We start from the raw sequence: 25,613 nt of genomic DNA, 5'->3' as shown, positions 1-25,613 counted from the left end.
TTTATTTGTTAAATTAATAATATAATCTTTGTGATTACCACATGCTTTTATATCATTTGACAAGGTAGTCAACTGTAAGTAGGTCACATATAATTATAGAATAGGATCAAAATCAAGAATAAGATGACTAATTTAATGTTAATATTGGAGTGGTCCCGAAGTCAAAAAGGTTAAGAACCCCTACTAAATTCACCTTTGGCTACAATCTGGCACATTAACATTTGATATGTCCATAATGTGCATTGTCCCATGTACTATAACAAAGTAGTTGTACTATACATCTATTAACAAGCTTATTGGTGTGTTTAGTGGGACAGGCGAAAGTTAAGTCGCAGAAAATGCGGTAGTTTATAAATTAAATAATGTTTCTGTTCGGCCCGGTAGCAATTGCGTCACGAACCGGGACCGGTCCCCGGACCGGTGGTTGGGGACCACTGAATTATATATGATTAAGATTAAGAAATGCTAATGTCTGTATATTTTTTACAATGTTGTATCTTTTAATTGAATATAGGGATAACTTCACTTCAAACACTTGAATCAAGTCCACTATTAATCCTGTTTATCTGATTTTTTTAGGGACATGCATTAAAAAACAAACGGAGGTGTAAGATGGTTCATACGTCTTTGGTGGTCGTTGTACGCATAGTAGGGTTTCCTGGTTGAGTTGAGTTGAGTTTATTTGGAACATGCATGCATACAACATGATACATCACATTTTCCAGTTCCTCTATTCAACATGTTCGAAAAGGAGTAGGAAGAAATCAGAGCTTATTTAATCCTACCCCTTTTCCTTTACATAGCAGTTGCTAACACCTTTGTTCACTTCCTGTTCTCAATTTATTCACAACATACTCCATAGGTAATAACAATAAAGATACATAAATAACAATTGGTGAAGTAAGTTGTATTGCATATGGTGAGATGAGTAAGATTATCTTGAAAATGAATGGATGGATGAGATAAATTCAGAATGTTTATCTTCTTCTTTGTACTTCGTAAACTCTTTAAGTTTGACGAGTTTCTTGAAGTGGATCGTATTAGTACATTGTTTGATTTCTTTGCTTAATCTATTCCATCATTTAGAAATAGAATAGAATAGAAAGTACGCTATTGATCCCTAGGGAAATTCAGCACCACAGTTCGCTCACAATAGACAATACACTTAGGTATTTTTTTACATGTGAATAATATAAATACAGTCTATTATACAGCATTATTCACATGTGAATAATATAAATACAGTCTATTATACAGCATTATTCACATGTGAATAGTATAAATACAGTCTATTATACAGCATTATTCACATGTGAATAATATAAATACAGTCTATTATACAGCATTATTCACATGTGAATAACATAAATACAGTCTATTATACAGCATTATTCACATGTGAATAATATAAATACAGTCTATTATATAGCATTATTCACATGTGAATAACATAAATACAGTCTATTATACAGCATTATTCACATGTGAATAATATAAATACAGTCTAATATACAGCATTATTCACATGTGAATAATATAAATAGTCTATTATACAGCATTATTCACATGTGAATAATATAAATACAGTCTATTATACTGCATTATTTACATGTGAATAATATAAATACAGTCTATTATACAGCATTATTCACATGTGAATAACATAAATACAGTCTATTATACAGCATTATTCACATGTGAATAATATAAATACAGTCTATTGTACAGCATTATTCACATGTGAATAATATAAATGCAGTCTATTATACAGCATTATTCACATGTGAATAACATAAATACAGTCTGTTGTACAGCATTATTCACATGTGAATAATATAAATACAGTCTATTATACAGCATTATTCACATGTGAATAATATAAATACAGTCTATTGTACAGCATTATTCACATGTGAATATTATAAATAAAGTCTATCATACAGTATTATTCACATGTGAATAACATAAATACAGTCTAATGTACAGCATTATTCACTTGTGAATAACATAAATACAGTCTATTGTACAGCATTATTCACATGTGAATAATATAAATACAGTCTAGTATACAGCATTAGTCACATGTGAATAACATAAATACATTCTATTGTACAGCATTATTCACATGTGAATAATATAAATACAATCTATTATACAGCATTATTCACATGTGAATAACATAAATACAGTCTATTGTACAGTATTATTCACATGTGAATAACATAAATACAGTCTAATGTACAGCATTATTCACTTGTGAATAACATAAATACAGTCTATTATACAGCATTATTCACATGTGAATAATATAAATACAGTCTATTGTACAGCATTATTCACATGTGAATAATATAAATACAGTCTATTATACAGCATTATTCACATGTGAATAACATAAATACAGTCTATTATACAGCATTATTCACATGTGAATAATATAAATAGTCTATTGTACAGCATTATTCACATGTGAATAATATAAATACAGTCTATTATACAGAATTATTCACATGTGAATAATATAAATACAGTCTATTATACAGCTTTATTCACATGTGAATAATATAAATACAGTCTATTATACAGTATTATTCACATGTGAATAATATAAATACAGTCTATTGTACAGCATTATTCACATGTGAATAACATAAATACATTATAAATTTACAGTACATGTACAGTCAAAAGAAACATATGCATTATACAGTCTGATGGCTGTCGGTTTCAATTTTTCAATTCAATTCCACATACTGATATACTGAAGGTCTTAAGTGTTGCACGTACGTACAAATGTTTTAAATTACATTTTTCCCTAACATTATATTTCTCCTCTTTTGTTGAGAAGAATTGTTGTATATTCTCGGGTAGCAGATTATAGTTTGCTTTGTGTATATATATATTTTTTATTTTTTTTATAATAATGAAGTTTTATATATGATTTAGATTTAGAAATGCTAATGTAAGATTTTATACAATGTTGTTTATTTTAATTAAATATAGGCATAACTTCACTTCAAACACTTAAATCAAAGTCCACTATTAATCATCAGATTTATTTTTTTTAGGGACATACATTAAAAAACAAACGCAGGTGTAAAATGGTTTCCTGTTCAAATGCTGTTACATGTGTCAGAGTAGTGGTAAAAAAAATCTCCCGGGGATGCCTGGAAATGACCCCCGATCCCTTCCCCGTGTAACTGCCAAGCATCTCTTTTTGATGGGGTTACATTCAACCATTACACGTACCCCTTTGCTCAATGAAGAACCTGTCACAAAATGGCGGAGACGTACGTTAAACAGACCCCATTTTGAGGAATTGACATCAAGACGACGGCAGGAAAATTGTGTCGTCGCCGTGTGTTTTTTATGTCTCTTGTTTTTTGTTTTTTTTGTTAGCGGAGTTGAACTCTGTTCGGACTCCCCCGCGCCCGGCAACCGAATTCTGGGCTAATGAGCTCGCAGCGTGTTAGCATTGTAGCTTAGCGTGCTAAGCTAACTTACTTTGCTAACAACTGCGCCGCGGTAAGCAGGTCGAGTTAATCCTATTAGCTGTTGTCCAGTCTAATCTAACTGTTGTTTTGTTGTATTTAATCATATTAATTATATTTACACACTCGAAGTAACGTCATTTAGCTGCAGCGCCGTAGCGTACTCTCGCACCGTCATCGTCCATTTAGCTGCATGATAATACTACAAACTGGTTAAACATTCTCACTGATTTCTTAATACATTTAATAAGAATAAAACGCTGCAATCGCAATATGACTAACTAGCTCGTTTACATCGCTGGAGTGCAGATAATGTTGGAAGCTAACCTGCTAGTTAGTAGTCTACGTGCATGTTTATTGTTTGCTTTGCTCTTCCTTAATAGTTGAAATATTTACACCTGTAATAGCACATCCTTTAAGGTTTATTCAGTAATAATGATATTCGGTAAACAATGTGGCGAGTCGTAAACATGGCCTCAATGTTAACGTTATGTAGCATGTTTATATATTGGTGTTTTTACTGTACACAATATACTATGAGAAAGTTTAGTTCGATAAACACATCGAATGTGAATATGTACCGAATATCTTACCTTTGATTGTCAAGTATCATATTATCGTCATTTCTATTTGTTGACGTATGTGTCATGACATAATGCACTTGGCCAGCCCCAGTTCAAAACAGCCACATGCTATTTGATGTACACTTAGATATTTATAGTAAAGGTATATCATTTGGTCTGTATTAAGTTCAATGGAACATTATATTATAATGCTGAATTATTCTCTCTGTGGAGGTCACAGGATTTTAAACCAAGGGTGTTCAAAGTGTGGCCCGGGGGCCATTTGCTGCCCGGAGCTAATTTTTGAAAGGCTTTGGCACATTCTATAATTACTATGGGAGAAAAAAAACATAAAAGAGCAACCAAGCGTTTCAATGTTGACTAATATCACAATGCTTCCATGCAGACGTTTTTCTTCTTCTTTAAAACTATCATTGCTCAGGTCGGGTTAATCCTATTAGCTGTTGTCTAGTGTATTTTAACTGTGTACTCTTGTTTGTTGTATTTAATAATATTTACACACTCGATGTAACGTACTCTAGCCCCGTCATCGTCCATTTAGCTGTATGATAATACTACAAACTAGTTAAACATCCTCACTGATTGAATGATCATTTTTTAATACATTTAATAAGAATAAAATGCTGCAATCGCAATATGACTAACTAGCTCGTTTACATTGCTGGAGTGCAGATAATGTTGGAAGCTAACCTGCTAGTTAGCCGGCTACGTGCATCTTTATTGTTTGCTTTGCTCTTCCTTAATAGTCGAAATATTTACACCTGTAATAGCACACCCTTTAAGGTTTATTCAGTAATAATGATATTCGGTAAACAATGTGGCGAGTCGTAAACATGGCCTCAATGTTAACGTTATGTAGCATGTTTATATATTGGTGTTTTTACTGTACACAATATACTATGAGAAAGTTTAGTTCGATAAACACATCGAATGTGAATATGTACCGAATATCTTACCTTTGATTGTCAAGTATCATATTATCGTCATTTCTATTTGTTGACGTATGTGTCATGACATAATGCACTTGGCCAGCCCCAGTTCAAAACAGCCACATGCTATTTGATGTACACTTAGATATTTATAGTAAAGGTATATCATTTGGTCTGTATTAAGTTCAATGGAACATTATATTATAATGCTGAATTATTCTCTCTGGAGGTCACGGGATTTTAAACCAAGGGTGTTCAAAGTGTGGCCCGGGGGCCATTTGCTGCCCGGAGCTAATTTTTGAAAGGCTTTGGCACATTCTATAATTACTATGGGAGAAAAAAACCATAAAAGAGCAACCAGGCCTTTCAATGTTGACTAATATCACAATGCTTCCATGCAGACGTTTTTCTTCTTCTTTAAAACTATCATTGCTCAGGTCGGGTTAATCCTATTAGCTGTTGTCTAGTGTATTTTAACTATGTACTCTTGTTTGTTGTATTTAATAATATTTACACACTCGATGTAACGTACTCTAGCACCGTCATCGTCCATTTAGCTGCATGATAATACTACAAACTGGTTAAACATCCTCACTGATTTCTTAATACATTTAATAAGAATAAAACGCTGCAATCGCAATATGACTAACTAGCTCGTTTACATTGCTGGAGTGCAGATAATGTTGGAAGCTAACCTGCTAGTTAGCCGTCTACGTGCATCTTTATTGTTTGCTTTGCTCTTCCTTAATAGTCGAAATATTTACACCTGTAATAGCACACCCTTTAAGGTTTATTCAGTAATAATGATATGCGGTAAACAATGTGGCGAGTCGTAAACATGGCCTCAATGTTAACGTTATGTAGCATGTTTATATATTGGTGTCTTTACTGTACACAATATACTATGAGAAAGTTTAGTTCGATAAACACATCTAATGTGAATATGTACCGAATATCTTACCTTTGATTGTCAAGTATCATATTATCGTCATTTCTATTTGTTGACGTATGTGTCATGACATAATGCACATGGCCAGCCCCAGTTCAAAACAGCCACATGCTATTTGATGTACACTTAGATATTTATAGTAAAGGTATATTATTTGGTCTGTATTAAGTTCAATGGAACATTATATTATAATGCTGAATTATTCTCTCTGTGGAGGTCACAGAATTTTAAACCAGGGGTGTTCAAAGTGTGGCCCGGGGGCCATTTGCTGCCCGCAGCTTATTTTTGAAAGGCTTTGGCACATTCTATAATTACTATGGGAGAAAAAAAACAAAAGAGCAACCAGGTGTTTCAATGTTGACTAATATCACAATGCTTCCATGCAGACGTTTTTCTTCTTCTTTAAAACTATCATTGCTCAGGCCGGGTTAATCCTATTAGCTGTTGTCTAGTGTATTTTAACTGTGTACTCTTGTTTGTTGTATTTAATTATATTTACACACTCGATGTAACGTATTCTAGCCCCGTCATTGTCCATTTAGCTGCATGATAATACTACAAACTAGTTAAACATCCTCACTGATTGAATGATCATTTCTTAATACATTTAATAAGAATTTAACTGTGTACTCTTGTTTGTTGTATTTAATAATATTTACACACACGATGTAACGTACTCTAGCACCGTCATCGTCCATTTAGCTGCATGATGATACTACAAACTAGTTAAACATCCTCACTGATTGAATGATCATTTCTTAATACATTTAATAAGAATAAAACGCTGCAATCGCAATATGACTAACTAGCTCGTTTACATTGCTGGAGTGCAGATAATGCTGGAAGCTAACCTGCTAGTTAGCCGTCTATGTGCATGTTTATTGTTTGCTTTGCTCTTCCTTAATAGTTTAAATATTTACACCTGTAATAGCACACCCTTTAAGGTTTATTCAGTAATAATGATATTCGGTAAACAATGTGGCGAGTCGTAAACATGGCCTCAATGTTAACGTTATGTAGCATGTTTATATATTGGTGTCTTTACTGTACACAATATACTATGAGAAAGTTTAGTTCGATAAACACATCTAATGTGAATATGTACCGAATATCTTACCTTTGATTGTCAAGTATCATATTATCGTCATTTCTATTTGTTGACGTATGTGTCATGACATAATGCACTTGGCCAGCCCCAGTTCAAAACAGCCACATGCTATTTGATGTACACTTAGATATTTATAGTAAAGGTATATCATTTGGTCTGTATTAAGTTCAATGGAACATTATATTATAATGCTGAATTATTCTCTCTGTGGAGGTCACAGGATTTTAAACCAAGGGTGTTCAAAGTGTGGCCCGGGGGCCATTTGCTGCCCGGAGCTAATTTTTGAAAGGCTTTGGCACATTCTATAATTACTATGGGAGAAAAAAAACATAAAAGAGCAACCAGGCCTTTCAATGTTGACTAATATCACAATGCTTCCATGCAGACGTTTTTCTTCTTCTTTAAAACTATCATTGCTCAGGTCGGGTTAATCCTATTAGCTGTTGTCTAGTGTATTTTAACTGTGTACTCTTGTTTGTTGTATTTAATAATATTTACACACTCGATGTAACGTACTCTAGCACCGTCATCGTCCATTTAGCTGTATGATAATACTACAAACTAGTTAAACATCCTCACTGATTGAATGATCATTTTTTAATATATTTAATAAGAATAAAACGCTGCAATCGCAATATGACTAACTAGCTCGTTTACATTGCTGGATTGCAGATAATGTTGGAAGCTAACCTGCTAGTTAGCCGTCTACGTGCATCTTTATTGTTTGCTTTGCTCTTCCTTAATAGTTGAAATATTTACACCTGTAATAGCACACCCTTTAAGGTTTATTCAGTAATAATGATATTCGGTAAACAATGTGGCGAGTCGTAAACATGGCCTCAATATTAACGTTATGTAGCATGTTTATATATTGGTGTCTTTACTGTACACAATATACTATGAGAAAGTTTAGTTCGATAAACACATCTAATGTGAATATGTACCGAATATCTTACCTTTGATTGTCAAGTATCATATTATCGTCATTTCTATTTGTTGACGTATGTGTCATGACTTAATGCACTTGGCCAGCCCCAGTTCAAAACAGCCACTTGCTATTCGATGTACTTTTAGATATTTATAATAAAGGTATATAATTTAGACTGTATTTAAGTTCAATGGAACATTATATTATAATGCTGAATCATTCTCTCTGTGGAGGTCACAGGATTTTAAACCAGGGGTGTTCAAAGTGTTTTTTTAAAGGCTTTGGCACATTCTATAATTACTATGGGGGGAAAAAACATATAAGAGCAACCAGGTGTTTCAATGTTGACTAATATCACAATGCTTCCATGCAGACATTTTTTTTCTTTAAAACTGACATTGCTCAAAACATTTTTTTATTGAAATCAATGGTGTTGTGAACGATTGACCTATTTAAGGCTCTAATTACTTGACGTAGATTATTCCATTTTGAAATATTTGTCGGGGAAAATATTGCACATTTTGTGGTTTTGCCATAAAGAAACAGGATTTTGACATAAAGGACATAGCACGTGCAAACTAATAACTTCACATCAACAGTTAGACTTGAAGTTGATTTTAAAGATGTAAGCCTTGAATAAAAATTAATCTATGACTTATTTTTTACATTTTTATGACTGAGACGCTTTCGGGTTTTCAGGACCAAACGTGAAGGGAGCCTTAAAGGTAAAAACAAATCTATGTTTTGTATTGGTTTTGAAAATAAAAAATATCAAAATGGCTTCTGTATGCTTTGTTTTTTTTCCCCAAAAAAAGTTTGTGGACACCCCTGGTTCAAACAGTACGCTAGTATTCCAAATTAGTCAATTATGCTTACAAATGCGAGTTGGTATTAAGAAAAGATGAGATTAATTCTGTGTTTTGAAGCATAACTTTGGGAATATTGTCATTATTTTGCTTGACTATAAAAAGTATTCGTGTGTTGTCTCGATACCAATATTTTGGTACCGGTACCAAAATGTATTTCAATATTTTTCTAAATAAAGGGGACCACAAAAAATTGCATTATTGGCTTTACTTTAACAAAAAATCTTGGGGTACATGAAACATATGTTTATTATTGTAATTTAGTCCTTAAATAAAATAGTGAACATACTAGACAACTTGTCTTTTAGTAGTAAGTAAACAAACAAAGACTCTTAATTAGTCTGCTGACGTATGCAGTAACATTTATCTACCTATTATTTTGTCTACATTATAAAGGACAAATTGTAAAAAATTATTATTAATCTATTTGTTCATTTACTGTTAATATCTGCTTACTTTCTCTTGTAACACGTTCTATCTACACTTCTGTTCAAATGTAATAATCTTTTATTATTCTGTACTTTTTTGAGGCGGTATAGTACTGAATATGATTCGTTAGTATCGCGGTACTATACTAATACCGGTATACAGAGCCGGCCCAAGGCATAAGCGTACTAAGCGCTTGCTTAGGGCCCCGCGGCCACCAGGGGGCCCCCAAAAGCAATTAACAAAAATTTCTTATTTTTTATTTTTTGCATGTACGAGTCTGACTGATGATTTCTAAATGATCAAAGATATATTATTGTACAAAAACACAATTTTATGTCAACAGAGTGCTGCTGCTGATCTAGGCCTAGTGATTCTTCCTGCCTCTCTTTAAATGTAAAACTGCCTCTGCTGCACCTGTGACGTTTGCCGCCCGCCGTGCAATGCCAGTGCGCACTGGGCATCAAAAGCGCAGATAGAGGCAAAACAATGTCACAAAAAAGGACATATCCTTCAGGTGCAGAAAAAAGGAAGAAGAAGAAAGTGGAAGAGGAGAAAAAATGCCATGATAAAGTTAAAAGTTAAAGTACCAATGATTGTCACACACACACTAGGTGTGGCGAGATTATTCTCTGCATTTGACCCATCACCCTTGATCACCCCCTGGGAGGTGAGGGGAGCAGTGGGCAGCAACGGTGGCCGCGCCCGGGAATCATTTTGGTGATTTAACCCCCAATTCCAACCCTTGATGCTGAGTGCCAAGCAGGGAGGTAATGGGTCCCATTTTTTTATAGTCTTTGGTATGACTCGGCCGGGGTTTGAACTCACAACCTACCGATCTGGTAGGTTGATAAAGGTATGTTTGCATGACTTGGTAATAAAAAGTTTATCGAAGAGATTTGTAACTGTAATTAGCTTTAGCTAGGTGACGTTAGCTAGCTAGCAATATGTTTTTAGCATCAGGTGCTAGCAATATGTTTTTAGCATCAGGTGCTAGCAATATGTTTTTAGCATCAGGTTACTAGTGAGATATGTTGTTTGCACAAATTGTTTGCAGCAGAGCACGGTAATTTATTTGAGTAAAATAAACATTATTTTTTACATCAACTCATAAGTTATGTGAAACTTCCCCAGGAGCATTGTTAAAATACTTTGGAGGCACAGAATCAGCCCAGAGCCAGTCCACATCCTCAGGCTCAACTGTGAGTGATGAATCAGGTGAGGAAAAGGTATACATCTAATTTCTTAGTATAAACATTACACTTGAAGGGAAATTAATATAGTCAAAGTATCTCATTAATATGTGTGCCTATATGTATGTATGTATGTATTTCATCTTAGGTCCATCTCCATCCTCTACAGTGCTCTCTCACACACCTCCACCCTCTGTGCCCACTGTCCCCTCCATGTCTGAAACCACAGCTGATTTATCTAGTAAGTTAACTGCAAAACACCCTTTGTAATTGCTCATTGTACTGCAGAACATTCTGAGATTAATAATTATGTCCAACAGTGCAATTTAATGACCTTATAGGTCCTTCTTTTTTAGTCATTGTCTTTCTTTGGTCACTTCCTCAGCAACTTCCACCACAACGTCCCCTTCACACCATGGACCATCATCAGCTCCGCCAGTTGACCCAGCTGAGTGGCCTTCTTTCCTCTCAGATTCAGACAGGACTGAGCAGGTGATCAGAGGACCACTGTCTATTAAGGAGAACTTTTCATTCCCCAAACGGCATGATGGCCGAAGTTTTCATTATCATTATACCTACAGACAGCTAGTCAATGGAGAAAAAGTCAAGCGTAGCTGGCTGATTTATTCAAGAAGTAAAGATGCAGTCTATTGCTTTTGCTGCAAATTATTTTCCAAAAAGTCCTAAAAACTGGCAGCCGAGGGACAGCTGGATTGGGTCAACATAGGTGCACTGCTGAAACAGCATGAAAACAGTGAAGATCATTGTAGCAACATGGTGAAATGGAAGGAATTTCCCTTGCGTCTTTCAAAGGGGAAAACTATTGAGAATTTAACTTCAGTAGACTGCGCTCTCTTTGTACAAAGTAAACATTAAATATGAACAATTAACTAAAAATATAAACTAGTAATTAAAGACTAATATGTACAAGACTGATGAGACAAGATGACACTTTTACCGTAAATGTGTCAATACTAGATCTTTGGAGTTTGCTTTTCCGGGATGCAACGGAAAGTTGGCACGGGCGAGACGGGAATGGAGGTACATGATTTATGTATATTTATCAAAAAAAGAATAAATGAAAGCGCGCACAGTGGCGGAGAATAAACTATGAAAAAACAAAAAGACTATAAACATGGAACCAAAACTTACTGTGACAAGGGACATGAAGCAGGATCATAGAGGAATGGACAGAGCATAAATGTGGTGCGGTATGGGGTGCGAGGTCGTCAGAAAGACAAACTGAAAAACACTGAACTTAAATACTACAGACATGATTAACGAAAACAGGTGCATGACTCAACACGTGAAACAGGTGCGTGACGTGACAGGTGAAAACTAATGGTTGCTATGGTGACCAGACAAGGGAGTGAAAAGACAGAAACTAAACAAAACATGACTTAAAACAAAACATGATAATACAGACATGACAAAATGCAAAGCTTTATCACTTGGACTGTTCAACCCCAGGCCACTCTTGTAGCTGAATGTTTTCTACATTTTAAGATTAGGAACCATATGTGGCACTCTGGACATCATTCGTTCATTCATTGGTATTATTTATGTTATAAACTGGGCCACCCCCATATCTTTATAAATGACATGTCATTTGTAAAGACATGCCAGGCTGACAATAGGATAATGTAAACAACACTGCCAGAGCCGCAATGAGTTTATAGTAGGTGTGTGAATGATCAATCAATATTATTGGCAGAAATAGAGGGCCCCAAAATCTAATTTTGCTTAGGGCCCCATGGAGGCTTGGGCCGGCACTGCCGGTATACCATACAACCGTTTCTAAAACTTTTTTTTTTTAAATTATGACATAATTAAAGACTAGTTGTTTTATTATTAGTTCTTGATATCAACACTACAGCCTTTTCTCTTTACATTGTGCTTTTTACTACATTACTTCCCATGTTTTTGTTTTGGTTAAATGTTATTCCTCTGATGTACCCTAGGTCAATAAAAACAAACCACAGGCTGCATTAATATCATTTTAAAGTCAACAATCTGCCTGCAAAAGAAATAAATGCTTCAATATTGGTTGAAACTGTCACACAGTGTTAACTACACTTCATCCCTAGTTAGAAGTTCCTAATATTTTGCCCATTTCACTAAGTTAAATGAAGAAGACAAACTAGAAGCACACCTAAGTACACATTCAAAGTGCAACTACAATGAAATAGTCTTAAAATATTACATTTCTGAATTGTGGACACTTAAAATCGACACATTTCTGGTAGGGTTTTTGTATTGGATGTTACCATAACTATACCCAACTGTTCATGTAGCACTTCACCAATGACGTCACGTGATGTGTTATCTTGTTGGGCCTTAACTAGCCTTTAGTCCAGCCACCATTTAAAGAGTGATACATGCAGTCAATTACGTCAATATGGCGCAAATGGAGCCAAGCATGAGCAAGATGCCTCCAAGCAGCGAGACAAAAGAGCCCAGTGGGACGCTGACTGGTTGTAACGTCCTTCCATGTCTTCTCTTCCCCCAGGTCAGGGATCATCAAGTGGAGTATGGCTCCCTCTGGTGGCAGTCTGGTAGACTGCATGTTGACCTGGAATGAACACAGGGCTTTTTAGGCTACGGGTGTCCATTTGAGGCCCGCAGCTAGTTGTGTAACGGCCAGTGGCACATTCTGAAATACAATTAAAAAAAAACAAAGCATAAAAAGGTGAAATAAAAACGCAAACAGGTGAAATGCAACAAGGAAAAGTTGCAATATCGACTCACAAAGCTGCTGCAGGCTGGGTTTTTTCTTCTTCAAAACTGTCATCGCTCAGAAATAATAATGAATCAAAATGAATGTTGTACTGAATCAAACACATCTAATATTCCATCTTAACATATGTTATGGAAAAAATATTGCATATTTTCTGCTGAATTTCCCCCAGGGATCAATAAAGTACTTTCAATTCTATTCTATTCTATGTTTGCCATATATAAAGAAATATTTATTTGACAAAAAGTGCATTAAAAATGAAAAAAAATAATAATAATTTATGATCCATGGATAGATCTGAAATTTATAGATAAATAGTATTTTATTGATTCCTTCAGGAGAGTTCCCTCAGGAAAATGATGTAGAGATTGAGGTGTTGAAAGTAAAAAAAAAATAGAAAAATGTCTGACTTATTTTTAACACTTTTATGAGTGGGGCCCTTGCAAAAATTTTAGTTGGATAAAAAAAACCTGTCCTTACTCAATTTTTTAAGAATTGCTACTCTGGTTACTTCACATCAAATATTCCAACTTTGAACATTTTTTGGGGGGAAAATATTTCATATTTTGTGTTTTTCCCATAAAAACGTTTTTTTTTGTTTTTGTTTTTACAGAAGGGCACAAAACACACACACACACACACACACACACACACACACACACACACACACACACACACACACACACACACACACACACACACACACACACACACACACACACACACACACATATATATATACAAACCCCGTTTCCATATAGGTTGGGAAATTGTGTTAAGATGTAAATATAAACGGAATACAATGATTTGCAAATCCTTTTCAACCCATATTCAGTTGAATATGCTACAAAGACAACATATTTGATGTTCAAACTCATAAACATTTTTTTTTTTGGCAAATAATCATTAACTTTAGAATTTGATGCCAGCAACACGTGACAAAGAAGTTTTGAAAGGTGGCAATAAATACTGATAAAGTTGAGGAATGCTCATCAAACACTTATTTGGAACATCCCACAGGTGTGCAGGCAAATTGGGAACAGGTGGGTGCCATGATTGGGTATAAAAGTAGATTCCATGAAATGCTCAGTCATTCACAAACAAGGATGGGGCGAGGGTCACCACTTTGTCAACAAATGCGTGAGCAAATTGTTGAACAGTTTAAGAAAAACCTTTCTCAACCAGCTATTGCAAGGAATTTAGGGATTTCACCATCTACGGTCCATAATATCATCAAAGGGTTCAGAGAATCTGGAGAAATCACTGCACGTAAGCAGCTAAGCCCGTGACCTTCGATCCCTCAGGCTGTACTGCATCAACAAGCAACACCAGTGTGTAAAGGATATCACCACATGGGCTCAGGAACACTTCAGAAACCCACTGTCAGTAACTACAGTTGGTCGCTACATCTGTAAGTGCAAGTTAAAACTCTCCTATGCAAGGCGAAAACCGTTTATCAACAACACCCAGAAACGCCGTCGGCTTCGCTGGGCCTGAGCTCATCTAAGATGGACTGATACAAAGTGGAAAAGTGTTCTGTGGTCTGACGAGTCCACATTTCAAATTGTTTTTGGAAACTGCGGACGTCGTGTCCTCCGGACCAAAGAGGAAAAGAACCATCCGGATTGTTATAGGCGCAAAGTTGAAAAGCCAGCATCTGGGATGGTATGGGGGTGTATTAGTGCCCAAGACATGGGTAACTTACACATCTGTGAAGGCGCCATTAATGCTGAAAGGTACATACAGGTTTTGGAGCAACATATGTTGCCATCCAAGCAACGTTACCATGGACGCCCCTGCTTATTTCAGCAAGACATTGTCAAGCCACGCGTTACATCAACGTGGCTTTATAGTAAAAGAGTGCAGGTACTAGACTGGCCTGCCTGTAGTCCAGACCTGTCTCCCATTGAAAATGTGTGGCGCATTATGAAGCCTAAAATACCACAACGGAGACCCCCGGACTGTATATATATATATATATATATATATATATATATATATATATATATATATATATATATATATATATATATATATATATTATTGATATAAATATGTTAGGTCAGGAAAAAACACAGAGGCTATTTCATCCCTCCAAACCTGTTTCGCAGGTTTCCCTGCTCTTCAGGGGATTTTATTATTAAAATTATTAAAATGAGTTATTAAAATCCCCTGAAGAGCAGGGAGACCTGTGAAACAGGCTTGTAGGGATGAAATAGCCTCTGTGTTTTTTCCTGACCTAACGTATATTCCGCTCTACCCCGGTATTGAGCACTGTATAACGGATAAACCACAGAAACCTGGACTCTATTAATTATATATATATGTATATATACATATAGGTATTCATTTTGTTTGACCTTATATTGATAGATAGACCTGAAGTTGATCTAGAAATGTAAGCGTTGAATAATATAAATGAAAAAATATGTACTTGAAACATCTTTATGACTGATAGCCTTCTGGGTCCCCAGGACCAAACTTGAGGGGAGCCCTAAAACTTACAAAAATCCATACTGTATACTATTGCTTTTGAAAAATAAAAGTATCAAAATCACCCCTGCATGCTCTATTTTTTTAGTGTGCGGCCCTCAGTGCAAACAGTCTGGTTTTTAGAGTCATCAAATATTTTATTGCGCCGCCCCGCCCCCTTTTGCAACCGGGGAACTGATAACAAAAAAGTAAGCATTTCCGGCATATTTTTGATTTTAATGCCTGGAACTTCATGCGAATGTCGTTCATCACCCAGTTAATAATTCTACATTTGTGCCGCACCTCCATTATAATACACATGTGACCCACAGCAACATTTGAATAATGGACTAATAATAATAATAATAATAATTAGAGATGTCCGATAATATCGGCCAATAAATGCTTTAAAATGTAATATCGGAAATTATCGGTATGGTTTTTTTTATTATCGGTATCGTTTTTTTAAATTTTAAATTTTTTCTAATTAAATCAACATAAAAAACACAAGATACACTTACAATTAGTGCACCAACCCAAAAAACCTCCCTCCCCCATTCACACTCATTCACACAAAAGGGTTGTTTCTTTCTGTTATTAATATTCTGGTTCCTACATTATATATCAATATATATCAATACAGTCTGCAAGGGATACAGTCCGTAAGCACACATGATTGTACGTGCTGCTGGTCCACTAATAGTACTAACCTTTAACACTTAATTTTACTCATTTTTATTCATTACTAGTTTCTATGTAACTGTTTTTATATTGTTTTACTTTTTTTTTTATTCAAGAAAATGTTTTTAATTTATTTATCTTATTTTATTTTATTAATTAAAAAAAGGACCTTATCTTCACCATACCTGGTTGTCCAAATTAGGCATAATAATGTGTTAATTCCACGACTGTATATATCAGTATCGGTTGATATCGGTATTGGTAATTAAAGAGTTGGACAATATCGGAATATCGGATATTGGCAAAAAGCCATTATCGGACATCCCTAATAATAATAACAATAATTGGACCACCCTGCATAAATGTGGCACATTTTCACCGCTAGATGGCGCCTAACAGCTTTGAGACTCGTCCTCACCAAAGATTGAAAATGTGGCATAATGACAAGTTTTCACCACTAGATGACGCCACAGTTCAATGTTTAAGGCCGGCGAGGCGCAGTGGCGTGTTGAAGAAGACTGTTAAATGGAAAATAGGTGAAATGTTTTAGCAAAGTCGTGATCTCACAAAAATATGAAATTGAATACAGATTTATTCGTTTTGAATAAAATATCTAATGGAGATTAAATTATATTTCAGTGACAGTGTTATTGTACGTTGTTTGTTTTAGAGAAAAATCCACTTTGTTGTTTTGAAAATGTTTATAATTTCACCTCAAGTCAAAGCAACGAAATATACAAACAAAATATATAAATACAATCTTTCAAAATAGCTATTCGATAATATCAAACCAGCCGTTCAAATCGGCGTGACGCCAACAAACTAGATCAGGCCATTCCTGAAGGATTGATTGATTGATTGAAACTTTTATTAGTAGATTGCACAGTGAAGTACATATTCCGTACAATTGACCACTAAATGGTAACACCCGAATAAGTTTTTCAACTTGTTTAAGTCGGGATCCACTTAAATCGATTCATGATACAGATATATACTATCAGATATATACTATCATCATAAGGTTTGGTTGATATCAGCACTTCAGTCATCAACAATTGAGAACAGAGAAATGGATATTGAAACAGTGTAGGTCTGACTTGGTAGGATATGGACAGCAAGTAGTGGACATAGAGAGAGAGAGAGAGAGAGAGAGAGAGAGAGAGAGAGAGAGAGAGAGAGAGAGAGAGAGAGAGAGAGAGAGAGAGAGATCAGAAGGCATAAGAAAAATATCTGCATTTGATTGTTTACATTTGATTATTAACAATCCGGGGATGGTGTTAGTTTAGGGTTGAAGTTGCCTGGAGGTGTACTTTTATTGCGGTTTTGAAGGAGGATAGAGATGCCCTTTCTTTTACACCTGTTGGGAGTGCATTCCACATTGATGTGGCATAGAAGGAGAATGAGTTAAGACCTTTGTTAGATGGGAATCTGGGTCTAATGTGGTTAGTGGAGCTCCCCCTGGTGTTGTGGTTATGGTTAAGGAAGTAGTTTTACATGTACTTCGGTATCAGGGAGGTGTAGCGGATTTTATAGACCAGGCTGAGTGCAAGTTGTTTTACTCTGGCCTCCACCCTGAGCCAGCCCACTTTGGAGAAGTGGGTAGGAGTGAGGTGGGATCTGGGGTGGAGGTCTAGAAGTAATCTGACTAGCTTGTTCTGGGATGTTTGGAGTTTAGATTTGAGGGTTTTGGAAGTGCTACACTCTTAGAAATAAGGGTTCCAAAAGGGTTCTTCTACAAGGGCTGAGGTTCTAACTGGAACCATTTGCTTCTGAAAAACCCTTTCCCGAAGAAAGGGTTTTTCAAGGGTTCTTGGTAACGCTAATGGTTCCAGTAAGAACCATTTTGATCCAGAGAACCTTTTAAAACCCTTTTTCTGAATAATTGGTTTTAAAAGGGTTCTCACTAACACTAAGGGTTCCAGTAAGAACTATTTTGATCCAGAGAACCGTTTTTGGAAGAAAGAGTTCTTCAGGGATTGTTGAAAGCATGGGTAAGATCCTGTGTCACCAGGGACATACTTCCTGATAACATTTGCCAATAATGGTGCAAAATACATTTCCTTGTGACTACTGATACAAATACTTTTCATATACAATTTTTTTGTTTATTTTAAAGCAAACTCTTCTTCCCCAGATCCTTTTGATCAAACTGTAACATAATTGCCCATCTTGGGATTTGAACACCTGCCACCCAGACTAAAGTCACAGGCAATAGTGACTGAACTAACCAGCTGGGTGCCTTCAGTCATCAGGTCCACCATACTAGTCTATTACCTTACACCTTCTGATCAGACATACAAATAATGGCAGTCCTATAACTGAAATGTTCTGTTACCAATTTATTTCCACAACCATTATTTCCACAATTATAAGAAAGCAAGATCTTCATCAGCAAATCTTGTTGACTCAGGCAAAGATTAGCTGTGACTGGGAGGACCATTTTTGAAATCTGCCTTGACAACTGCTGTCTGGCTGGTGATTCCGTTTGAGAAATAGCTCAATGATTTAGGAGCTGGTTCTTGGTGCCAAAGAACATGGGTTCAAGCCCTGACAAAGGTGGTGATGACAGCTCCTGAAAATGCCAGGTGGTCTTTGTGAAGCAAACATATACATTTTAGAGTCATGATAGATTAAACATCAGTTATTAACTTATGGAGCGAATCGAATCAATTAAAAAATCAAATTACCAATATCTCCATTCTGTCTAGATGCAATATGTGTATTTTCAGATTTTTGTCTTGATAACTGATATATTTACAGTGGTTTCAAATCTGCATGCACAACAGTGAATGGCTTAATCAATTTGTGAAGCCACTGTTGAATTGTCACTTGCCAATTAGCTCAGCATGATAGACCACTGTCTTTGGTTCTATTGTTGTGGATTTTAGCCTCAATTGGTGCAAAAGGAACATTATAATGTCAACTGTCTTGCCTTCCTGTTCTCCTGTTTGTTGCTCAGAATTGCCTTAATTTGCCAAAAATCGCCCGGACCCGACCCATTGCTGCGCAGCAGTTATAATTGTGTTTATTTAGTTTAATAACACTACTCCCTTCTTCAGGAGGAAATGACACACAGCAAAGAACTAGCAAGATGGTCCCTGCAGCAAGGATATAACCCCTCTTTCTGGGGCATCTAAGTGAGCTATACGACTCACTGGACAAAGGCTTTTGAAAGTTTGTTACAAGTCAGGTGATCTAGGAATACAGTTTGAAGTTGTGAGTTCAAGGCCTGGTTGATGCAGAGTGACCATGTTAATGCATACTGAGGTGATGTGTGGATTAGTGACAGACAATTTAAAAAATATTAAACACTTATTTTACAGACAATTTTACTCATGTATTTGTCTCCTCTTCATACTTTTCCATGATCGGCCTCATCCATGGTTGCTGTACCCTGCTGACTGGCTTAGTCCAGTTGTGAAGCTGCACATAAGTTCATTGATAGACAACGGTCTTTGATGTCAGAGGCCAAGCCTTAACTGATGCAAAAATCACACTGTAATGCTGACTTTTAGGCTACTACATCAGGGTGTGTTGATGCTGGGAATTGAACCCTGATCTCCCAGGGGAAAGGGCAAAGTTTGGTGTGTTGGGCCAGGGAGCTGGCATGATGGTGGCTGTCATGTGTGAATTAAGAGCTGGTTGCCCCATGGATTGCACCACATGGTCTGGTCTTCCCTGCCTACAAACCAGTTGTGACATACCAATAGTGATTACTGTGAACAGAACAGAACAAAGAAGAACAGGAGAGAGAACAGAAGAAACTTCCGTGAATCAAGGTGAGCTAAATACAATATCTTACTTCAGCATGCTTGACCCTAGCTGAGGACTTTTATGGTAAAAGGTGGACTAAGCATTTGTTTCTTGTTATGTTTTGTTCGTTTGTTTATTTGTTTGTTTTCTTGTAGAAAACAAACAAACAAATTGTATTGTGGTCAAACAATACAATACCTGACAAAGCTCTGCTGAGAGCTGCCATAACAAAATAGGTTACAATATATCTGTACAATTAATCTGAAATCATCCTAAAGAGGTTATCATAGTTGTTATTTTAATGAAACAATATAGTATACATTGTCAATGTTAGAAGGAGCTTTAACGTTGTCGGTAGCAGCGTTGCGGTCGCCATCTAGCTCGTCTTTGGAGGGATGGGGGGGCTGGTGAGCACCATGGATCTAATACATCCATGTTGAGCACACACTAATGTGCGGGTAGGAGGAGCAGGGAGACTGGGCTTGAGCTTGGTCTCCAACATAGTGGTAGCAGAAAGATAACACAAGACGAAGGTTACAGAGAGGATGATTCTTCCATATTATATAACTTTTTAAAAATCATGTACACCTCATCTTAATGGTTATCTCTTACTATATTGCTTGTCATTTTTCTTGAATGCATATAGGCTCAGGAGAGTGAAGAATGTAGAGAGGATGAAAGGAGCATTGAAGCTCATATCAATGAAATGTCTACAGAGATGCTTAAGCAGTGTTGGGTTAGTTACCGAAAACCAGTAGCTAGTTACAGTTACTAGTTACTTTATTTCAAAAGTAACTCAGTTACTAACTCAGTTACTTACACCAAAAAGTAATGCGTTACTGTGAAAAGTAACTATTTAGTTACTTATTTTTTTCTTCTTATTTTTTTAAAGCTCCCATTAATGCCCTTTTTGCCTTCATTTCAGTACTGTTATTGCACTGGAGAATAATACAATCTGTTGATCAACTTGACATACATTTTTATTTTCCTTTTAACATAATGAATGAAAAACAGTGCAACATAAAAAGGCATTCCTCCTTTCTTTAAACTTGGACCAATGACCATGAATAAAAAACAAGTTAAAGTGCAACATAAGAAGGCACATCATCTTCCTTGAAACATAAAGCCTGACATCTGGAGTGATGCTGCTGTCTTCCACACTTGGAGCCATGGATTGTAGAATCCTTGTTTTCAGTGGCAGGATCATTGACACAGATGGTGAAGTTTCAGTGCTCAGTGGAGATGGAACACTTTTAAGCACCTGGAGGACCTCATCTGCCACTCTCACATCATCATCAGACAGGGTGACATTTGTCTTCAGGGTGTTGTGGGTCAATGCAGAGTATATAGCTGCCTGCTGCTCCAACATATCATAAGTGGAGTTCCACCTCGTTGGGACATCATGTATATGAGCAGGCAGCTTTAGCATTTCTTGCTTTGTCTTAAGCACATGAGCAGCTGTTGTGCTTGGGTGGAAGTAAGAAACCTTCCTGATCCTCCCAAAGAGGCGCTCCATCCTATTGACTGAGATTCCCTTCTGTGATGCCAAATTCACTACATGTGCAAAGCACCTATCTGTGGTCCCAGTCCTGCCTCATTCTCTGTAATTATTTGATTTTTGGCATTATCACGTGTGACTGGGATATCTTTATCTTCCATTCCTCCACTGCTTGTGTCAGCACCTGCGCAAGGTGACTCTCGTAGAGGGGGCGTGTCTTCTCATCTCCCAGTCTGCTGTGATGAAGTGAGCGCTTATAGTTCCGCTGGACGTCCACCCGTCTGTCATGAGCGCAACAGCTGATGCTCGGGATAGTTCATCCACAACTTTTTTTCTTCTCCTGCTCATAAGGATCTGGCACAATCTTATTGCTGAAGTGGGTGCGCGACGGGATGTCGTAACGTGGTTCAAGCACGTTCAGCATGTGTTTAAAACCCTCGTTTTGCACAATCGAGTCTGCACTTATAAACACACCGATTCAATGGCGGGGGCGTTCAAGCTCCTCCGTTACTCCGCTCGCCATGACCACGCTGTGTGTGGACTGAACGTGCCAACAACTTTTTTTTGTTTGTTTCATATATCAAACCGCGGATCACCTCCCCCCACACACACACACATAGACCGCGCCTCTTTTCTTCTCTCCGGCTTGTGACAGAGGAAGATTCAGACACCGCAGCGCTTCTGTTTCTAGCCGATACTACATCAAAAGTAACGTAAAATAACGCAGTAACGCATCATGTAGTAACGGTAACTAAATTACTGAATAAAAAAAAATAACGCGTTAGATTACTAGTTAACGCCGAAACTAACGGCGTTACAGTAACGCGTTAGTCCCAACACTGTGCTTAAGGTACACCCAGATCTGAACTCTTTAAAGGAGAGAATGAGACGAACCTATGCATACCGAAAGACTTTCATGGCAACTGCCAAGGCAGAGGAAATCATCGAAAAGTTTCCCGCACTGAAGCTTCCTAAAATAGTTGGTATCTTCAAGCATTGAATTGACCATATTTAATTGTATGTGTATTATTTCATTTATGATCATCAAGTATTTTGAGATGACACTTTTTATCCCTCCTTACAGCTTCTGTGGGAGATGAAGGAGCAATTCCTTGTAGAAGCTGATCGCAGAATGGTCACAGAGCTGGATCGAATGGCAACGAAGATGGTTCAAAGAGCATCTATGTGCCAAAAGGACTGCTGCCAGAGGGCAATCAATGCCTGCCTGGATGATTCAGTAAGACGAGGTATCTAGGCCTGTATGTGTATCTATAGGAGCCACAATCTGTATTTCTGAAAACAAAAAATATTACAGAATAATTTTATTTCCTCAGGACTCATTAGGGATGCAGCAATTCTACTGCTGCCTTCCATTTTCAGAGAGGACTCATCCTTTCTATACACTCTACTGGAGGTAAATACTGCATTTAAGGTCAAGATTTAGGAATTGGCATTATCCATATTATGGCAACATTGAGTCATTTTGCTGTTTTCATAGCAGGTTTTATTTACTGACATGTATCTGTTTTTATTGCATAGGAGCCAAGCGTGCCTACTCCAGCAATCATGCTCCATAACACACACGAGGGGAACCCTTTGCAGGCACAAAGGATAACCCTATACCTGGATGGTATACAGGTTTTGACTGAGGACAGCAGCATGGACAAATCATATGCTATGAGTGCATTAATGTCACTCTGTATTGTTTTTGCTGTCCAGTACCCAAAGGAACTGAGAAAAACTCTTATTTTCATTGAAAGATTTGTGTTGGGGATCAAGGACCACAGTGTTGTACCCATTTCAGTGAAGAGACTATACAACTGTGTCGGAAGTGGGGAGTAGTGAGTATATGTGTTGCAGCATGGGATTTCATGCTTTATGTTCTTTTTAATGGTCAAATTCCTGCTGCTGCCCTTTGTTTGTACATTAAAAAAAAAAATCCCTTATTTAATACATATTTTGGACCAATACATTTTGTTTGATTTTGGCATAGTGACGTCTCTAGATTTCCATTATTGTTACAATACGTAACATTTTGAGTACTTATTACATAACACTGAAAAGTATTTCAACATTATTTAAATCAATGTGAAAACTTTGTGGGATTCCCTCACTTTCTCATGATTCTGTTCCACTGTCACAATTAGTACATACAGTATGTACACTGATTCTTTTCATTGGACCATGCATTATTTTATTGTTTGTAGATAGCTTACAATAAGGCACAGTAAATGCAGTAAGTGCACCTTGGATTGATTGAACTAAAACTATTTTGTGTCTCTTTCTGCCATGTCATCATTGCTGGAGATTTATTTACACAAATTCACCTACTGAGGACAGCATGATGTGTCTGGCCTGTCATGTTGCTGATTCCACTGGACCTATGCTGACTTTTGACCTGTTCTCCCCTGGGACCTACACAGCCTCTCCTGTTTTGTTGGACTATCTTTAAATAAATGTTTTTCTCATTAAAATGTTTTGAATGTTTGTTCAATGTCAACATGATAAATGACCACAATATAATATGAACTAAACTGATCTGTAGAATACAACATGGTTCTTTATAGAACCCTCAGAAGACAAGACGGTTATCGGAAACAACCTTTGAAAAGGGATGTTTTTAGAACCCCCTTTGTCAGGTCTAGATGAAACCCTTGAAACATGAAAGAGTTCTTAGTGGAACTCCTTCTGTGTGTTCTAGATGAAACCCTTGAAACATGAAAGGGTTCTTAGTGGAACTCCCTGCATGGGTTCTAGATGAAACTCTTGAAACATAAAAGGGTTCTTAGTGGAACTCCCTGCATGGGTTCTAGATGAAACCCTTGACAAACGAAAGGGTTCTTAGTGGAACTCCCTGCGTGGGTTCTAGATGAAACTCTTGAAATACAAAAGGGTTCTTAGTGGAACTCTCTGTGTGGGTTCTAGATGAAACCCTTGAAATAAGAAAGGGTTCTTAGTGGAACTCCCTGCGTGGATTCTTTGTAGAACCTCTCATGGGGGGTTCCGGGTGGAACCTTACACACACAGTTCTAGGTATAACCATTCATGTTGGGTTCTAGGTAGAACCCTCCAAAAGGGTTCCAGGTGGAACCTTTATAAAAAGGTTCTACCTGGAGCCAAAAAGGGTTCTCCTATGAGGATGAGCCGAAGAACCTTATATGGTTCTACTTAGCACTTTTATTTCTAAGAGTGTAGGGTACCAGGAGGTGCATGCGTAATCGAAAAAGGGTTGAATGAGAGTTCCCGCGAGAATCTTCATGGTGCTTTTGTTGACCAGAGAGGAGATTCTGTAGAGAAATCTCATTCGTTGGTTGACCTTTTTGATTACCTTGGTTGCCATTTTATTTTTTAGGAGTTCCGTGTGAACGCTCCAATGCTGAAGTTGAACTGAAATCCTGGATTTTTTTATTTTTATTTTTAGAATATTTGAAGTAGAACACACAGATCCCGAACAGGCTGAATATTTTGAAGTCGGAACAGGTTGAATCTGATGAAAAATGTGGGAACTGTGGAAGTTTGAAGAATGTCCCATTGATTTCAGTGGGGCGGCGTAGCTCGGTTGGTAGAGCGGCCGTGCCAGCAACTTGAGGGTTCCAGGTTCTATTCCCGCTTCCGCCATCCTAGTTACTGCCTTTGTGTTCTTGTGCAAGACACTTTACCCACTTGCTCCCAGTGCCACTCACACTGGTTTAAATGTAACTTACAAACCCTGTTTCCATATGAGTTGGGAAATTGTGTTAGATGTAAATATAAACGGAATACAATGATTTGCAAATCCTTGTCAACCCATATTCAGTTGAATATGCCACAAAGATAACATATTTGATGTTAAAACTGATAAACATTTTTTTTTTGCAAATAATCATTAACTTTAGAATTTGATGCCAGCAACACGTGACAAAGAAGTTGGGAAAGGTGGCAATAAATACTGATAAAGTTGAGGAATGCTCATCAAACACTTATTTGGAACATCCCACAGGTGTGCAGGCTAATTGGGA

At 36.8% G+C, this 25,613-nt stretch overlaps 1 long non-coding RNA gene across 2 annotated transcripts; it reads left to right on the top strand.

Annotated features, from left to right (window-relative positions):
• Positions 1 to 20,069: 20,069 nt before the first annotated feature.
• Positions 20,070 to 23,282, top strand: LOC140678797 (uncharacterized). 2 transcript variants are annotated; one of them, XR_012050406.1, is made up of 4 exons: positions 20,070 to 20,143; positions 22,700 to 22,862; positions 22,950 to 23,029; positions 23,155 to 23,282. It is a non-coding gene; the product is annotated as an uncharacterized lncRNA (long non-coding RNA). The 2 variants fall into 2 exon arrangements; XR_012050405.1 differs by lacking the exon at positions 20,070 to 20,143 and having other exon boundaries at positions 22,509 to 22,862.
• Positions 23,283 to 25,613: the final 2,331 nt, after the last annotated feature.

Source organism: Nerophis lumbriciformis, linkage group LG05, assembly GCF_033978685.3.
Source record: "Nerophis lumbriciformis linkage group LG05, RoL_Nlum_v2.1, whole genome shotgun sequence".
Classification (NCBI taxonomy): Eukaryota; Metazoa; Chordata; class Actinopteri; order Syngnathiformes; family Syngnathidae; genus Nerophis; species Nerophis lumbriciformis.
Note: the sequence above shows the minus strand (reverse complement) of the source record. Positions and strands in the feature narration are given on the sequence as shown.